This window comes from Procambarus clarkii, chromosome 52, assembly GCF_040958095.1.
Source record: "Procambarus clarkii isolate CNS0578487 chromosome 52, FALCON_Pclarkii_2.0, whole genome shotgun sequence".
Lineage (NCBI taxonomy): Eukaryota > Metazoa > Arthropoda > Malacostraca > Decapoda > Cambaridae > Procambarus > Procambarus clarkii.
This window is the reverse complement of record NC_091201.1, coordinates 22,125,522-22,141,347: the sequence shown is the minus strand read 5'-3', so window position 1 is coordinate 22,141,347 and position 15,826 is coordinate 22,125,522. Positions and strand designations below refer to the sequence as shown.

Sequence of the window (15,826 nt, the reverse complement as noted above, 5' to 3'; positions counted from 1 at the left end):
ATGTTGAAGAATAGTGTATTAAGCCAGTTATTGAATGTTGGAAGTTGTGGAGAAAAGAATAAATGCCGAACAGAGGTGAAATTAAGAATATTGTCGATGAAGGGAAATCTGCAAAATGCGCAGATATGAAAATGAAGCATTTAGTAAAGATATATTCGCCATAAAGAGTTTTAGAATATACGTTTCTCCCTTAAAGGAAAGAATAAGGTAGAAAATCTTAAATAGATATAGGAATGTGAGTTACATAGCCATATACATATGACCTCCCGTCCCCAGGGAGTAAATATTCCCCCGACGCGATGGGTATATTCCCCCGCCGCAGGGGGGGGGGGGGGTTACACATTTCCCGCCGGGAGTGTTGGTGAAGGAGGCGAGAGAGGGCAGCACCAGCGCCCACCATAAAACACTCTCAACCCCACTCCTCCCCTTCCTTCCTCGAGGGCCTCCAGACCACCGTAGACGGAGAAGACGTGATGACCTTGTGCGGGTGCGTAGACTGTCTCTATATACTGGTGCTCCTTGCCTGAATTTACCTGAGGGGCACTAGCATTCTAGTGGCCTCCAATGAGGATAGGAAGCCAGTGGCTTGTCAAAGGTTCTCCTATTTGTCCTGATTTAATAGGTTGACATAGTAGGTAGACTTAACTTTATTTGAGGACTGTTGTGGATGTGTTTAGTAGTGTAGGTTCTTGTCAGTTCATACATTATGCCACGTCCTCGGAAGCCTCGAGTATTATGTTACTGCGGCTACGTTATGTTAAGTTGGTGTGTTGGTTGTCTTGATGCATGTCGTTGTCTTGTTAATATTTGTACTGACAGGCGTCGTCACGACCTGATCTTGGCTCAACAGGTCGTTTGAGGGCAACTGTTGCACGATAATTGTTTGTAGTACTGTTACCAATGCACTTTGTGAAATATTCTTGCTATATGTAAAGTTTCTAACATTGAACTTTTATAATTGGTTGTTATACACTGAGTAGTTTTGGAGCTCCCGCTTGTAATTACAAATTTCTAGTAATTTTCTTGCTATCCGGGTTGATATCCCTCCAGACACACTACTGTGATACTCCTTCCTTTTGTTTTTCCTACACAATTTCATAATTTTTCATTATTGAGGACTGGAAGTGTGAACTATGGCTTATAAATCACCACTGTCTCTGGCCCCGCAGCCTACTACGGTACTTCTTTCTAGGATCCAACCCACAAGTTGCCCAACCCAAAGTACAGTAGTATTTTATTGCTAGATGAACAAAAGTGAAAGGAAACGTTCTAAATAAATTTATCCTTCCAAATGCTAGACTTCACTTTGTCTTGGAGGCCACTGGAGATTGTGGCCCTTGGGAAGAGTACGCATGATTACAACACATGCTGAGAGTATTATTAAAGGGGTAACAATCGCGTTAGACTGATGTATACTTTTTAACGTTGTACTTCATTCCTCTTGGGCTTTGGCCCCAGTGTAGGCACACTTAGGAGGTTTCAAAACAAATTAAGCCACTATATGATTGATAGTGAGCATTGTGCAGGTCTTGGACCAATGCAGCTGCCTCCAGTATGACATTATAGATTGTATGTTTAATTGCCAATTCTACAGTTTTGAGCTTTGTCTAAAATGTCATTTTTCTAAGTTGACCATTAACTTTCTTTTATATTAAATACTTGAGCACTATTTATCCAAGGGCCACTAACACGAGCGTCCTCGATAAGGTCAGGACGCTCGATGGGCCCCCCCCCCCATTTGCTTTTAGGTTCCTCTTCATGTGGATTTAAGGCTTGGATATTTTTATAGTTTGCCAAAGCTTGTAAACATGCTTAAAAAATTAACCTAGGTAACCCCCCCCCCCCCCCACCCATTACTTGTACTATTTGAAATTAATTTTTATTTTATGGTTGGACTTTAAGGCAGGGCACTTAGTTTTCATAAGATGCTTGCGGATTTTTTTTTTCCTAAAAAGATCTTGGTGTCAGTCCTCGGAATTGGGGTCGGTGTATAGAACACAATAGATACGTCTGGTAAAATAACTAGTGGTTCATCTTGAATGTTTGTCGTTTTAGTGCTTGTTAGATTTACATTAGTATTAATCACTTGCCCAATCATAATTGTGTAGGCCTACAATGTACAGTATTGAGAAATGGGCCAACCCATGGGTTCGAATCCTCATCACGGCTCTTGTAGGTTTTTCCATCGCTATCTCATGATAAAGTAACGTGATCATATACAGTAATATGTAACTACTAGCTGGCCACATATTGGCCATTTTATACTTATCGAGGAAGGCTACACCTCGATAAACAAGAACAATTTCCTGCTAGCGCACTACCTACACAGGCCTTGTGGACTAGGCCTAGCATTTGCGCCCTTCTGCACCTAGGACACGTCTTGCTTTCACTCCAATAACAATTAAGGACAACATCCTTAAAGTTGTCTGGAATAAGAATGTTGTGCCTCCCACTACTGGACGCAGGTTACCAGGACCTGCAGATATTGTGAAAGCATTGTAGTTGAAGGGTTTCGGCAAAATGTTTTGGTTACGTCTTTGTCAATGTGAAAGGGGGAGGGTAAAAACTTAGTACTATTGATTTACGCACTTTCCATAACGGCATTTTGCACGTTGGCAAAATACAGGTTCTATACTAGGTACCCATGGTCAGGGTCAAATGAAAGGGGGGACCTTTTGTCTCGCGCTGCTGGCTTACTGTTCTAGAGGCCACTAGTACTGTATTAGTGGCCCTCAGGTAAACGATTCAAAACTGCATAGTCATCGGTGATCAATGTTAGTTTACCAGTCTTGTGGCCACTTGTTAGCGTCAGGAATGCATGCGTGTGTTGTCTAATAATAATAAAAAAAAGCCACATTGCTGTAATGGGTAACTGCAGTGCTTGAAAAAGTCCTCCTAATTCTTGCAAACTTGTACTGATTTTTTGCTGTAATTTGAAGTGGTAATATTTAGGGTTAGGTTTGTCAAATGTCCTTATAACACGGCCATTGTCTAGATGTCTGAGCATGTTAACGTAAAGTAATGCATGGCGAAGCAAGGAAATGGTTTCCCAATTGTCCATGTAGTCCGTTGGCTAATTTTGGAACAGTTGAAGACAATAGGAAGTTTTGAACAATATAACAATATCGTGTAGCTGATGCAAGTGTGTCCCGACTTTTTCATTGGTTGCCGAACTTCTGCACATCGGCAGCCTATAGCATCAGTGCATTCGACAAATCTACAAATAGACTATAGAAATGCAGTGAAATGTAAAAAGCGTTGGTTATTTGGTGTTTTTTTAAATTGTGGGTTGTGGTTGACAGCTGTGGGGCGCCTGACAGCTGAGAGTACTGCACTTCGGATTCGTAGTCCTGAGGTAAAGGGTTCGATCCCTGGTGGAGGTGGAGACAAACGGGCAAAAAGTTTTTCCACTTTGCCCCTGTTACCTAGTAGTAAATACGTACCTGAGAGTTACAGCTGCTACGGGCTGTTTCCTGGGAGGGGGGGGGGGGGGTGTAACAAGAGATCTGGTAGAGGACCGGGCCACGGGGACGCTAAGCCCCGAAATCATCTCAAGATAAGACACAACCTTCATTACCCATAATGCATCTCTCGGGAGGAGTACTGAAGTTGGCCCAGTTTCTCGTCTCGGGATGCCAAAATAGTGTTGAACAGAATCACCCCCTCCCCCCCCCCTTTCCTTCGCCTAAGTTGGAAAATGGTTGACAAAATGCAAACCTGCTATGCATATGTTTAACATTGATGTTGAACTTTGAACCTTGTTGTTGAAGTCTTGGATGTCGTAATGTCTCTAAAACAATAAGTACAGACACGTTGACGATCTTGTACTATTTGCATGTAGGTTCCAGGACACCCACACAGCCTAACATCTCCCACTTTATCTCTCCAACCTCCTTGTTCGGACTATCCTTCTATCCCCTCCTTCCTGTTTGGACTATCCCTCTACCTGTCTGGAAACTTCTCTACCTCAGTCCTTCCTGCTCCCCCCCCCTCCCGTTTCCTCACACAGTAAGAGAATTTAATTACAGTCTCCACCAGCGAGGAAGATTACAAAGTTCCCTTCTGCACGCCATTGTGACGGAGCCGTGGTAGAATGAAGTGACCTCTTCCTTCTAAGATTGTTTGCTAGACTTGTCTGATCAGAGCTGTAAACAAATTGTTTAACTTTACAATTTGCTAATTGTACCAAAGATGTGCGTCGTGTATCATTGTGACTGTGACGATGATAGTTATTGTCTTCTGTGTTGCAGGGGGCTCTAATATTAATGAGGTTTTTGGTACTCCATAAAGTGCCTATTAGTTCGCTTTGTTTCTCTAGCTTTTTTAGTTGGAAATTACTACACTTCCTGCATTGTTGCAAAGTTTGAAAGATCCATTTTGACAGGTAAAGTGACCCAACAGCAGATAGGCAGTGACATCGATGTACAGGTGTATTGCATGGGGTCAGTAGGCTGGGAAAGCACCTTGACCCTTTTATGGGGTATGCGGTACAGAATTCCCCTTTACAGCCACAGGTGCACGTGTGGTCCTCGCCACTCTGGTAGTTTTTTTTTTTTTTAGCTCTACATGGTATTAGTTGGCATTACTAAGCTGTATTGTTTAGAAAGCATTGCCAATAATAATACAGTACAATATCAAACTTTATATTTGCAACCCGTATGTGAACTAGTTTTGAAGGACATTCCAGTAGTTGCACATTTCTATACCCATTACAAAATATGCATTTATGCTGTCCATTTAAACTGTTCCTGCAGGTAAATTGCTTGAATATTTAAACTGCTTGATGTGCCCAACTTGTATGTACAGTATAGCTTTATTTGCTGGTTGGTCAATAAATTTTTGTGGTGGCATTAATAGCCCTCGAAGTTGATAGGCCTTAAACTGAACACCAAAGGATAATTTATATAAAAAAAAATTGAAATCCCTACAAGGACCCGTGCTAGTGATGGTATGAATAGGCCAAAGGACAATCATAGACTACTAGTTGTCCATCCCGGACCATTATCATGGTTCCATCTACTGTTGTGTGGTTTTATCATTGACTGAACTAATTAATAAACTGCTAAATACTGCTGTCACGTTCAAAGGTCTTGGACTACCTGATGCCTCTCCTTCCCATCCCATCTTACATCTGTCACGTTGCATTATTAAGTATAGTGTTGTCTAGTAAAGTGTTCATAAATTAAGAATGACCTGTAATTACAGGTAATGTGTGTGCATTTGTACAGAACCTGGTGACGCTGCACAAATTTCAGTAATATAGGTAATGTATACAGGCTTGGTGACTATTTTTAGGGAAGGCTGGTGATGCAGATTGTACTTGCAAGCAAGTGTGCGCGTAGAGGTGGAGCTGGCATGATGGGGGGGGGGGGTGTACTGTCCCCATTCTTCCAGTCAGGCAGTGCACTCCTGGCATCCGGTAACCACCGCTTGGTGTAGGAGACCACCAAGAACGTCCGCATAGTCTTTTGCATTGCAAGCCAACCCGTCACTGTCCAGCGACTTGAAGGGCTCCTCTCGGCTATTCCAAAGGTGATCCCCCCCCCCCCTTTCGTTGATTCCTCTAATTAAATCTGTTCTTCAGCATTGGTGAGAAAATTAGTTTAATAAGAGAATCCTTGCCCTTAAAATCTGAGTTGTAGGTATTCGCAATCTGTTTGCAAATTGGCATACGTATGTGGGCTAGCTTGGTACATACAGTATTCAAATTTGAGTTAGATTTAAATAGTACTTGCGTATTATAGCATTTTAAGATTTAACATATATTAACCCATTAGGGAGGAAGTTGGTAGTTTTTATATACGGTACCATTAAGTTTAATAGAAAAAAAGTAAAAAATTTTTTCTGCTAAACTTTAAGCTTTAATAGAAAGAAAACTTGATTGACCTTCAATGCCGCTTAAATTAGCAGCAACACTAGTTTTCAGTAGTCTTGTCTTTTCGAAAACATTAATCAGATTTAATTGGAAAATTATGTACAGTATTGGAATACTTAATGATATTTGGGAATAAAATTGAAGTGGTTTAGAGCATTACTGATAAATCTTGAATGTTCAGTGCCTTGAGAGGTAGACTTTTAAGATTTATTTCACGATTTCAAAATTGTAATTTTTCTATACTGTAAACTGTCCAAAAATTTTATGCTTTAGGGACTAAACTGCAAAATAAATTTAGCAAAAGTTAAATGCTTGTTTGTTTAATGTGTCCATTGTTTCCATGGCGTAATTGGTTAAAGTAAGCTGCATTTTTTAACTTGAAGTTATTTTATAAAGTGCTTTTTGAAAGTACATTGTTACCATAAAGGGTTAAAAAATATAAACTTGTTTATTCCCCTTTCCCCTGGCTGCCACTTCTCGGCCTGTCTACCATTGAAGTCGAAGTTTAAACTATAAAATTTATATTAGATCTCAAAGAATTCGTTTTCAAATGGCTTTAAACTTTTCTATAATTAGGGCAAGTCAAGATGGCATTTGTTTCAGTTTTATTTTTAATGCATTGGTTCTCTGAATTTGTATTACTATTAAGTACGCCATAATTCCCAATTTAGAATGGTCCTGCACTGTACCTATTCATTGCACTGAATTAAGACTTGAGCCTTAAAAAGTCCCTCTTGATAACTTTTAACACAGCCATTACTATCCTTGAAGTCTGTAATGCTCTCTGGGTTTGTACACACGTCATTCTAAAAATTTATAGACTGCAAAAGTGTTGTCGTTCCTGCTTATAGATTCCCTACCAGCTGGAGACGGCAAAGGCTCCTTTAGTCCCCCCCACTTGCCTTCTCTTAAAACTCCTGCTCTTGCGTTGTCAAGACTTGACAGACCAACTGGGCTGTGGTGGCTGTGGGCCTGCGGGCAGCTCAGAGTAACAACCTGTTGGACCGAGCTCTCTCAAATAGTGCCTGGCCTGGCTTGGTGTATAACAACTCCCTGAACCCCATAAAGCGTGTACAGAGCGCAGGGTCCAGAAGGGACTAAAACATCATTGCTGGGTTACTAGTGGGCAGTTTGATTTAGCGTCTGAAAATGCTGGTGCCTACACCATGCCAGTTGTTTACCAGGCTGGTAGTAACCGTAAGATTTAGTTTAATTGCAGATTCTTTTTCTTTATGAGGTTAGCATTTCCTACTGCTCCAGCCTAACAAATCCCTGCTACCACAAAAATTACCTTGCCAATGATCCAAAGTAATGTATTTGAACACGTGAATTGTAGTTTAATTCCTGATTCTTCTTCTTTACAGAATGAGAACCTACTGTAGGTGCAGAATGTAGAGGGCTACAACCTGCTGCAGAAGGTGGCGAGCATCAACAATGTAGAGATGGTGCGATGGTGCCTCACCCGTAACGTTGACGTCAACAGGGGCTTGTTCGTCTTGGCGCTACACATCGCTTGCCTTAGAGGGTGAGGGTGGCGTGTCTGCTGTGGCACAATGCTGAAATGCTTTGGTAATTAGAAAGTGGGCAAAGATATGTTGATGGTGGGTGTTAACTTGGGTGCATTCCCACACCCCCACCCCCCTTACCCCGTAATACTTGTGTAATCCTGGTGTACGTTCACTTGGCTTGAAATTAACATGACAATAATGTTTAAATTGATTGTGGCAAAGAGGATAAGTGGAGCAGTAATATAGAAAATCTACCTCTCGGTCAATATGCAGGTCCAGTGAAATGACAATTTGTCAATAAATTGCTGGAAGAAATGGTTATTTTCATAGATTGCCATGTTTGGTTTATTTACCAGTCAGTCTTGTTACTAATAGTATAAAAATTGAACTTGCTCATAATTTAGGCAGTTTCCTGCAGACTAATAATACATTGGAATTAGTGAGTGCTAGTTGTACTAAATGCACAAGTGACCTGTAATTTATTGTTGGGCAGAGGATGGGTTCCCCCCCCCCCTCTCCACAAACCAAAAATTTGCTAGCAAAACCTGTGGCTAGATTTTTAATGGGCTTGATATTTTTATTTATCTTCAAAATTGCAGAACCATGTTAACGCAAAAATTATACATAAAAATGGCATTTTCCCGTAGTAAAATGTTTTGCTTGTAGTCATAACGAGTGCCTCTCCTACACTAGGAAATGACAATAGCATGTCTGGGGTGACCCACTAATGCTGAATAGATGCCTGTCCTGCTTAGTGATACTTCTTGCTCTTAATTTGTGCATAATTTGGCGTTTAATATTTTCGGCAGGTAAGAGGATTGTGTGGAAGTCCTCCTCAAGCACGGTGCAAGAATAGATGTTGAAGCTCCCACGAGCTGGTCTGGGCCCCACAACCGGAACTGTAAGCAACGAGGAAAATACTGTAAATACTGTAAGTACTGTACTTGAAATTTATTTCATGGCATAACAACGGCAATAAATATACAGATGCCAAAAAATCTAGTAATTCAGGAATTCTAGTTCTAAACACGTTAGTGTAGACTAGTTAGATTTAATATCTGGACTGGATGCAATAATTTTTAGTTGAAGAAACTACTGTACATGAAATTTCGGCATTTTGTATTTCTGCCAAATGAGGATTTGGCATGAGACGAATTGGGTGTGCCACTTTATTCTTAAAGGTAGTGGGGATAAATGATAAAGGGTATTGATTTTTTCCAAAAACATTGATTCCGGTGTTCAAACGGTGAGCAGGGTGTAAGAATAGATGTTGGAACTCGCATGGGCTGGCCGGGGCCCCAGAACTGCGAGCAAAGGGGGTAACGCCGTTAGAAAAATTGGGTACAAATCCTGGTGTGCAAATCCCTTGCACTCAGTCATGTGTGTGCCAACAAACATGCTGACTTTCGCCCTTTGACTCGGATAGCTTAGGGAAGAAGTCATGAACACTGTTCTTTCTAGATAGGTGTGGAAAAATGTTTCATAAGGCCCACTTTGATGTGCAGTAGTGGCATGTATTCGTTGCCTTGTTGGGTTGAATGTTATACACAGTAGGCACTTCTGTAGTTTTATTAAGACAACAAGGTGTATAACTGGCCAGCCGAGGTCCAACCTACTGAGTCTGTGAGAATACCGAGTACTGCTGCAAGCACGGCTGGTGCTCCTCTGTCTGGCATGACGTCAGAGGCCTACTCGCCTGTGATTGGTTATCTCAACCGACATACAATTTGAGTAACACCGCTAAGTCGACGTCCCTTGTCGACAAGCTCTGGCTACCTATATAGTAACAATGATACTGAAGGACCTCGGTGGCATGCAATAATGGCTTTCATGTGAAATTTGCATAATAAACATTAAAAGATCAGGTGTGCATAATACTAACACCTTGGCATATGCACCAAAAAAAAATTGAACATAATAGGTGAAAATCATAGTAACAATGCTTTAAGTAAACCAGAGTATTGAGAACGTGTCTACTTGTCAGATATGAACAATACAACTCAAGGTATTGCCTAAACAAAATGATTAACATGTGTTAATGGCATGTGCTTGAAACAATACAAAATTAAAAAATTGTTACATTAATGGAACAAAGTTCTGACCTAACAACCACAAATGAATTTTAAGAGTAGATAATGAGGATTTTTTTCTTTTTTCGTTAATGTACAATATATTTACAAGACCAATGTACAATATATTTAATGTGCAATATATTTACAAGCTATATAAAAGATCTGGATCAAGAAGACTAACATCTGCGTGATAGCAGTCAGGATTCACTGGCCTCAGTGTGGTTGCTAGAACATTAATGAACTCTTTATGACAATCAATGTAAAAATACAAATGGCAGTATACTTAACAATGGCATCTAATTTATAACACAAAATAAAGTTGAGAAACTTCATTATACTATATATATAATGGTAATAATAAGACGTGGTGGAAATACTGCAATGAATTTTGCAAAACAGAATAACTGCAGAGTGCACTAAATTATAAATTCTGCAGATATCTACACGTAGCTCGTCCAGAGCACTCTACAACTCTGCCTCTGACTGAAGGTCGGGAACAGATGAAACTGCTTGTGACAAACTATCATCTTGAGAACTTCGTTAACATCTAGCCAATGGACATGTGGTGAGTGCACGGTTGAAACGAGAGGTCTAGATCTAAGATTATAAGTGCTAGTATGGGGTTGCTGAACATAGTGGTCTGTCAACCAAAGGTGGTGGAGTCCCAATAAGAGAATCTGTCTGGGTAAGTTCATTGTCGTCTTCCTCATCAGTCAAGTCATTTTAGCTAACTTCATGTGGTCTAAATCTTCATCTATATACTCTTCTGTTACCAAGTTCTAAAGTCTGTACTTGTTACCTTTGATAAGCTCGGTTACCTTATATGGACCCAAAAATTTCTTAGTTACCTTGTACATAGGGCCAGACCTGTGTTGGTTAAGTATCATTACTACAGATCCGATAGTTATTTTACTGGGGTTAGCTCGTGCATTCCTTGCTAGGGTGAACTCGGCTGTTGCTTTGGACAGTTGTTCTCGTATTTTCTTGAATACTAGTTGCATTTGTCTAGGCTTCACTTGAACAAAATCATCTACGTTATATAAGGGAGTAGGAGGTACGTTAATAAATTCATTAGGGAGGATCTTATCTGTACCATAAAGAATAGTGAGGTGTGTCACCTGTAGAAACATTAATTGAAGAATTTATAGCACACTGAATTAAGGGTATAAAATCCCAATTGTTATCAAAATTAAACGTGACTCTCAAGGCATCTAACACTTTCCTGTTAGTACGTTCGGCTAATCCGTTACTTGCTGGATGGTAAGGCATGATGCTACATTTTTTAATGTTATATAAATCATACAAGCTAGTTAAAAGACTATTACTGAATTCTGGACCATTATCTGAAAGGATTAGTTTAGGCATACTATATCTACAAATTATTTGGTCATGGAATGCACTGGCTATAGTTTGTTTTGTTCGGGATAGGAACCAGTTCACAATACCGTGAAAAATTATCAACCATTACAAGCAAATGTTTATTCCCTTTCTCTGTTTCCGCAAAATTAAAATAACTAAATGTTTATTTAGGTAAGGTACATACATACAAGAGATTTTATAAAGATTGATCGATTTATAGATAGAGCTAGTACATACAATGCTGAAAGCCACTATTACGCAAAGTGTTTCGGGCATGAAAAACATTAATGACTAAAGCTTAATACTAATAGAGTATAAAGTATAAAATGTGTTGAGAACAAATAAAAAGATAAAAAGGAGGGGAACATGGCTGAAAAAGCAGCACAAATACAATTAGGTCAACAAACAGCGTTGTTTAAAAAGACACGGGTTGACAATAAAGGGGTAAGGTAGGTTACAGGGAATTTATTAGGTAGCGCTTCGTTTTTTCTTAAACTGGTTGAGAGAGGTACAGTCTTTAACATGGTTGGGAAGGTCATTCCACATTCTGGGTCCCTTGATTTGTAGAGCATTTCTAGTTTGATTAAGTCGTACTCTTGGAATATCAAAACTATTTCTGGTGTGGTGCTCATGGGTTCTGTTACAACCTTCAATGAAGCTTCCGAGGTCAGGATTGGCATTACAGTTCAGCGTTTTATATATGTATAATACACATGAGAGAATGTGCAGTGACTTAATATCTAACATTCAAAGATTTGAGTAGCGGTACCGATGGATAATTTTAAGTTGGTACCAAGACAGCTGGAACAACTAAATGACATTTCCTCGGCTGTCCCTAGCTTTACTACTCTACACAGTAAATTGTCTAACATCACTAATTCTTTCAATGGTAATGGCAGTTTATGAATTGGGTGAGTGTCTTGCTTAGTCAAAAATTTAATGACTGGTGCCCATATGGGGTCTTGTCTTTGTTCCGTCTCGACTACTGTAGCATCTAATGCTGGGTAGTTTAACTGAATTGCAGCTACGTGTTGAGAAAACGCATCGGCTACATTATTTTGCTTTCCTGGAATATAACCGAATGTGGGATTGAATTCTTGAATTGAGCAAATGTCTAGCAAACTTTCCAATTGGATTCATATTTTTGAACAAGGTCGGTGATTAATGGTCGGTGATCTGTAAGAACATGAACTGGGTAATTATAAATTGTATCCCTGAAATGTTTACGTGCCCAGACAACTGCCAAGGCTTCTCATTCTGTTGCGCTATAATTTTTCTCTTTAGATAATGTACAGCTTGCATAAGCCGTTGCGTGATCTGTGACCTTCTGTTTGAAGTAATGCAGCACCTAGACCTAGGTCACTAGCATCTGTAACCAACGTAAAAGGTTTCGAAAAATCTGGGTACCTAAGGACAGGTGACGAAATAAAGGTTGCGTTGAGTTTTTTTGAATGACTGATCCTGGGCCTCTCCCCAAACAAAGGGTTCATCTTTTCTTTGCAAGTTGTAAAGTGGAGCGGCTATAATAGAGAATCTAGCAATAAATGAACGATAAAATCCTAAAAGACCTGTGAACTGTCTTACGGCTTCTGCGGTACGAGGCATTGGAAAATCACCTCGAGGTTCACAGATCACACTAACGTGATGCATCAAATGAACAAATCCACAAGGGCCGTGACGAGGGTTCGAACCTGCATCCGGGAGCTTCCCAGACACTGCCTTAGTCGACTGAGCTACGACAGGGTAAAATTCATTTGATGCATCACGTTAGTGTGATCTGTGTGAGATGTAAGGGCGAAGAGGGAGAACGGCCTATTGACATAACTCGGGTGCAGGGGGGGGGGGGGTTGTGCCTCGGAGAGGCTACGGGATCCATTAAGTTCAGTAGAACTTCGGTTTCAACCCATTTACCCTGTCGTAGCTCAGTCGATTAAGGCAGTGTCTGGGATGCTCCCGGACGCAGGTTCGAATCCTCATCACGGCCCTTGTGGATTTGTTCACCTTGAGGTTACCTTGAGGTACATAATAATACATTTACTAATAATACATACATAAATTAATAAAATACATACATGCATTAATACATAATAGAGGTACTTGCGGGGCTTAGCGTCCCTGCAGCCCGGTCGTCGACCAGGCCTCCTGGTTGCTGGACTGATCAACCAAGCTGTTGGATGTGGCTGCTCGCAGCCTGACGTATGAGTCACAGCCTGGTTGATCGGGTATTCTTTGGAGGTGCTTATCCAGTTCTCTTAAACACTGAGGGGATTGCCAGTTATGCCCCTTATGTGCAGCAGAAGCGTGTTGAAGAGTCTCGGGCCTCTGATGTTGATAGTTCTGTCTGAGTACATGTTGCACCTCTGCTTTTGCAACCCGTTCTCGCAAATTTAATAATTCAATATTGACTTATTAAATATGTGCATAGGTGACATACTTAACATAAGTTTCCCTTGAAAAGCTTCATAGAAAACACCGACCTTACCTAACCTACTTAGTATGTTAAGATAAGCATCTTATTGCTTCGTAATTACAATTATTACCTAACCTATACCTATAATAGGTTAAGTAACAATTGTAATTACGAAGCTATAAGATGCTTATTTTAACATACTAAGTAGGTTAGGTAAGGTCGGTGTTTTCTCTGAAGCTTTTCAAGGGAAACTATTATGTTTAGTATGTCACCTATGCACGCAACTAAGTAAATATTGACTTATTAAATTTGAGAGAACAGGTTGGCTTTTTAACGGGGGTATTCTGCACATCCTGCCATGTCTTCTGGTCTCATGTGATGTTATATCTGTGTGCAGGTTTGGGACCAGCCCCTCTAGTATTTTCCACGTGTAAATTATGCATCTCTCCCGCCAGCGCTCAAGGGAGTACAGATTTAGGCTCTTTAGTTGGTCCCAATAGTTTAGATGTTTTTCAGAGTGGATTCCAGCAGTAAAGGATCTCTGCACGCTCTCCAGGTCAGCAATTTCTCCAGCTTTGAAAGGGGATGTCATTGTGCAGCAGTACTCCACTCTAGAGAGCACAAGCGTTTTGAAAAGTATCATCATCGGTATAGCATCTTTAGTGTGAAAAGTTCTTATCCAACCTGTCATTTTTCTTGCAGTTGTGACGGCTACTTTGTGTTCTTTAAAGGTAAGGTCCTCCGACATGAGTACACCCAGATCCTTTACATTGCCTTTTCGTTCTATGTTATGATTTGCCTGAGTTTTGTACGTGGTTTCCGTTTTTATATTTAAATTTTTTCCATAGCGCATGAGTTTTAACTTCGTTAAACACCATATTTTCTGTAGCCCATAGAAAGACCTAATCTACATCTGATTGGAGGTTTGCTGTGTCCTCTGTTGCCTACTCTCATGAAGATCCTAGTGTCATCTGCAAAGGATGATACAGTGCTATAGGTTGTTCTTGTCTATGTCCGAAATTAGGATGAGAAAGTACTGGAGCAAGCACAGTACCTTGGGGGACTGAGCTCTTCACGGTTGATGGGCTGGATTTTATTTTGTTGACTATTACACACTGGGTTCTGTTAGTCAGGAAATAGATCCATCTGCCTATTTTGCCGGTAATTCCTTTTGAACGTATTTTGTGCAAAAACACCATGGTCACATTTATCAAAAGCTTTTGCGAAATCTGTGTAAATTACATCAGCGTTTCGGCTTCCATAGCATCTAATGCCATATCATAGTGGTCCAGCAACTGCGACAGGCAAGAGCGCCCTATTCTGAAACCATGTTGTCCGGGGTTATGGAGATGCTGTGATTCCATGTATTTTGTGATCTTAGCGCACTCAAATTTTATGATGTGTGATGTTAGTACTATCGGTCTGTAATTTGCCTCTTCCTTATTTCCTCCTTTATGAAGTGGTGCTATCTCTGCTGGTTTTTAGTATATCAGGGATAACGCCAGTATCTAGGCTTTGTCTCTACAGAATGTGGAGGGCCTGCGATAGTGGTTTTTTAGTTCTTGAGTCTGGAGTTCCAGGAATCCGGGCCTGGTGCAGAGTGCATAGGCATACTGTTTATGGCTTCTTCAAAATCCAGTGGGGATAAGGTGACGTGTGATATATGATTTGATGTTGGTATCATATCCATGAACAATTCATTTGGGTTATCAATCTTTAGTGCGTTTAATGGCTCGCTGAAAACAGTCGTACTGCTTCCTCAATAGCTCGCTCCATATCTTTGTTGTCATCGGTGAAAGTTCCATCTCCCTTTCGCAGGGGCCTGATACTAGATGTGGTTTTTGATCTTGATATTGCATAGGAGAAAAAATATTTCGGATTTTTCACTGATGGCCTTTTGCTCTTTGCCTCTCCTGGGTTTTGTATGATTCTTGTAGCTTTAAATTGTTTCTATTTCTCTACCTAACCACCTTCGCCGTTCTTGAGATAGGGTGCGACTCTAAAGTTGTTCCGCAATTCGTTTTCTTCGCCTATATAGGGAACAACGTTCCCGTTCCAATCTGCATCTCTTTTTTCTTAGGGGTATGTGGTTTGGACATATTTCTAGTGTTTACTAGTTGTTTACTAGTTGTGTTTTTACGGGGGTTGAGCTTTGCTCTTTCGGCCCGCCTCTAGACTGTCAATCAACTGTTTACTAACTTTTTTTTTTTTTTTTTTTTTTTTTCTCTCCACACCACACACACACACACACACACACACACACACACACACACACACACCCCAGGAAGCAGCCCGTGACAGCTGACTAACTCCCAGGTACCTATTTACTGCTAGGTAACAGGGGCATTCAGGGTGAAAGAAACTTTGCCCATTTGTTTCTGCCTCGTGTGGGAATCGAACCCGCGCCACAGAATTAAGAATCCTGCGCGCTATCCACCAGGCTACGAGGCCCGCATTTCTAGTGCTACGGAGCTTATTTTTTCCAGGCACTGGTTCAGGTTTGCATTTTCTAGCTGTTCTTCCCAGTATTTCTGTGAAGTCCTGGTTTATTTGCTCCCAGTTTGTTTATTATTGAAGTTGAATTTGCTGAAATCTCCTCCAC

General features: G+C 40.6%; 1 long non-coding RNA gene across 3 annotated transcripts in view; it reads left to right on the top strand.

Annotated features, from left to right (window-relative positions):
- The first annotated feature begins 355 nt into the window (after positions 1-355).
- The window catches only part of LOC123763808 (uncharacterized), a 241,156-nt gene continuing 225,685 nt past the window's right edge, over positions 356-15,826 (top strand). For 2 of the 3 annotated variants that reach the window (XR_011222709.1, XR_011222707.1), the window contains exons 1-3: positions 356-487; positions 7,240-7,400; positions 8,193-8,314. This is a non-coding gene — a long non-coding RNA (uncharacterized lncRNA). Of the gene's footprint in view, positions 488-5,301; positions 5,533-7,239; positions 7,401-8,192; positions 8,315-15,826 lie in introns of those variants that run through there. The other variant, XR_011222708.1, reaches the window with a different exon arrangement.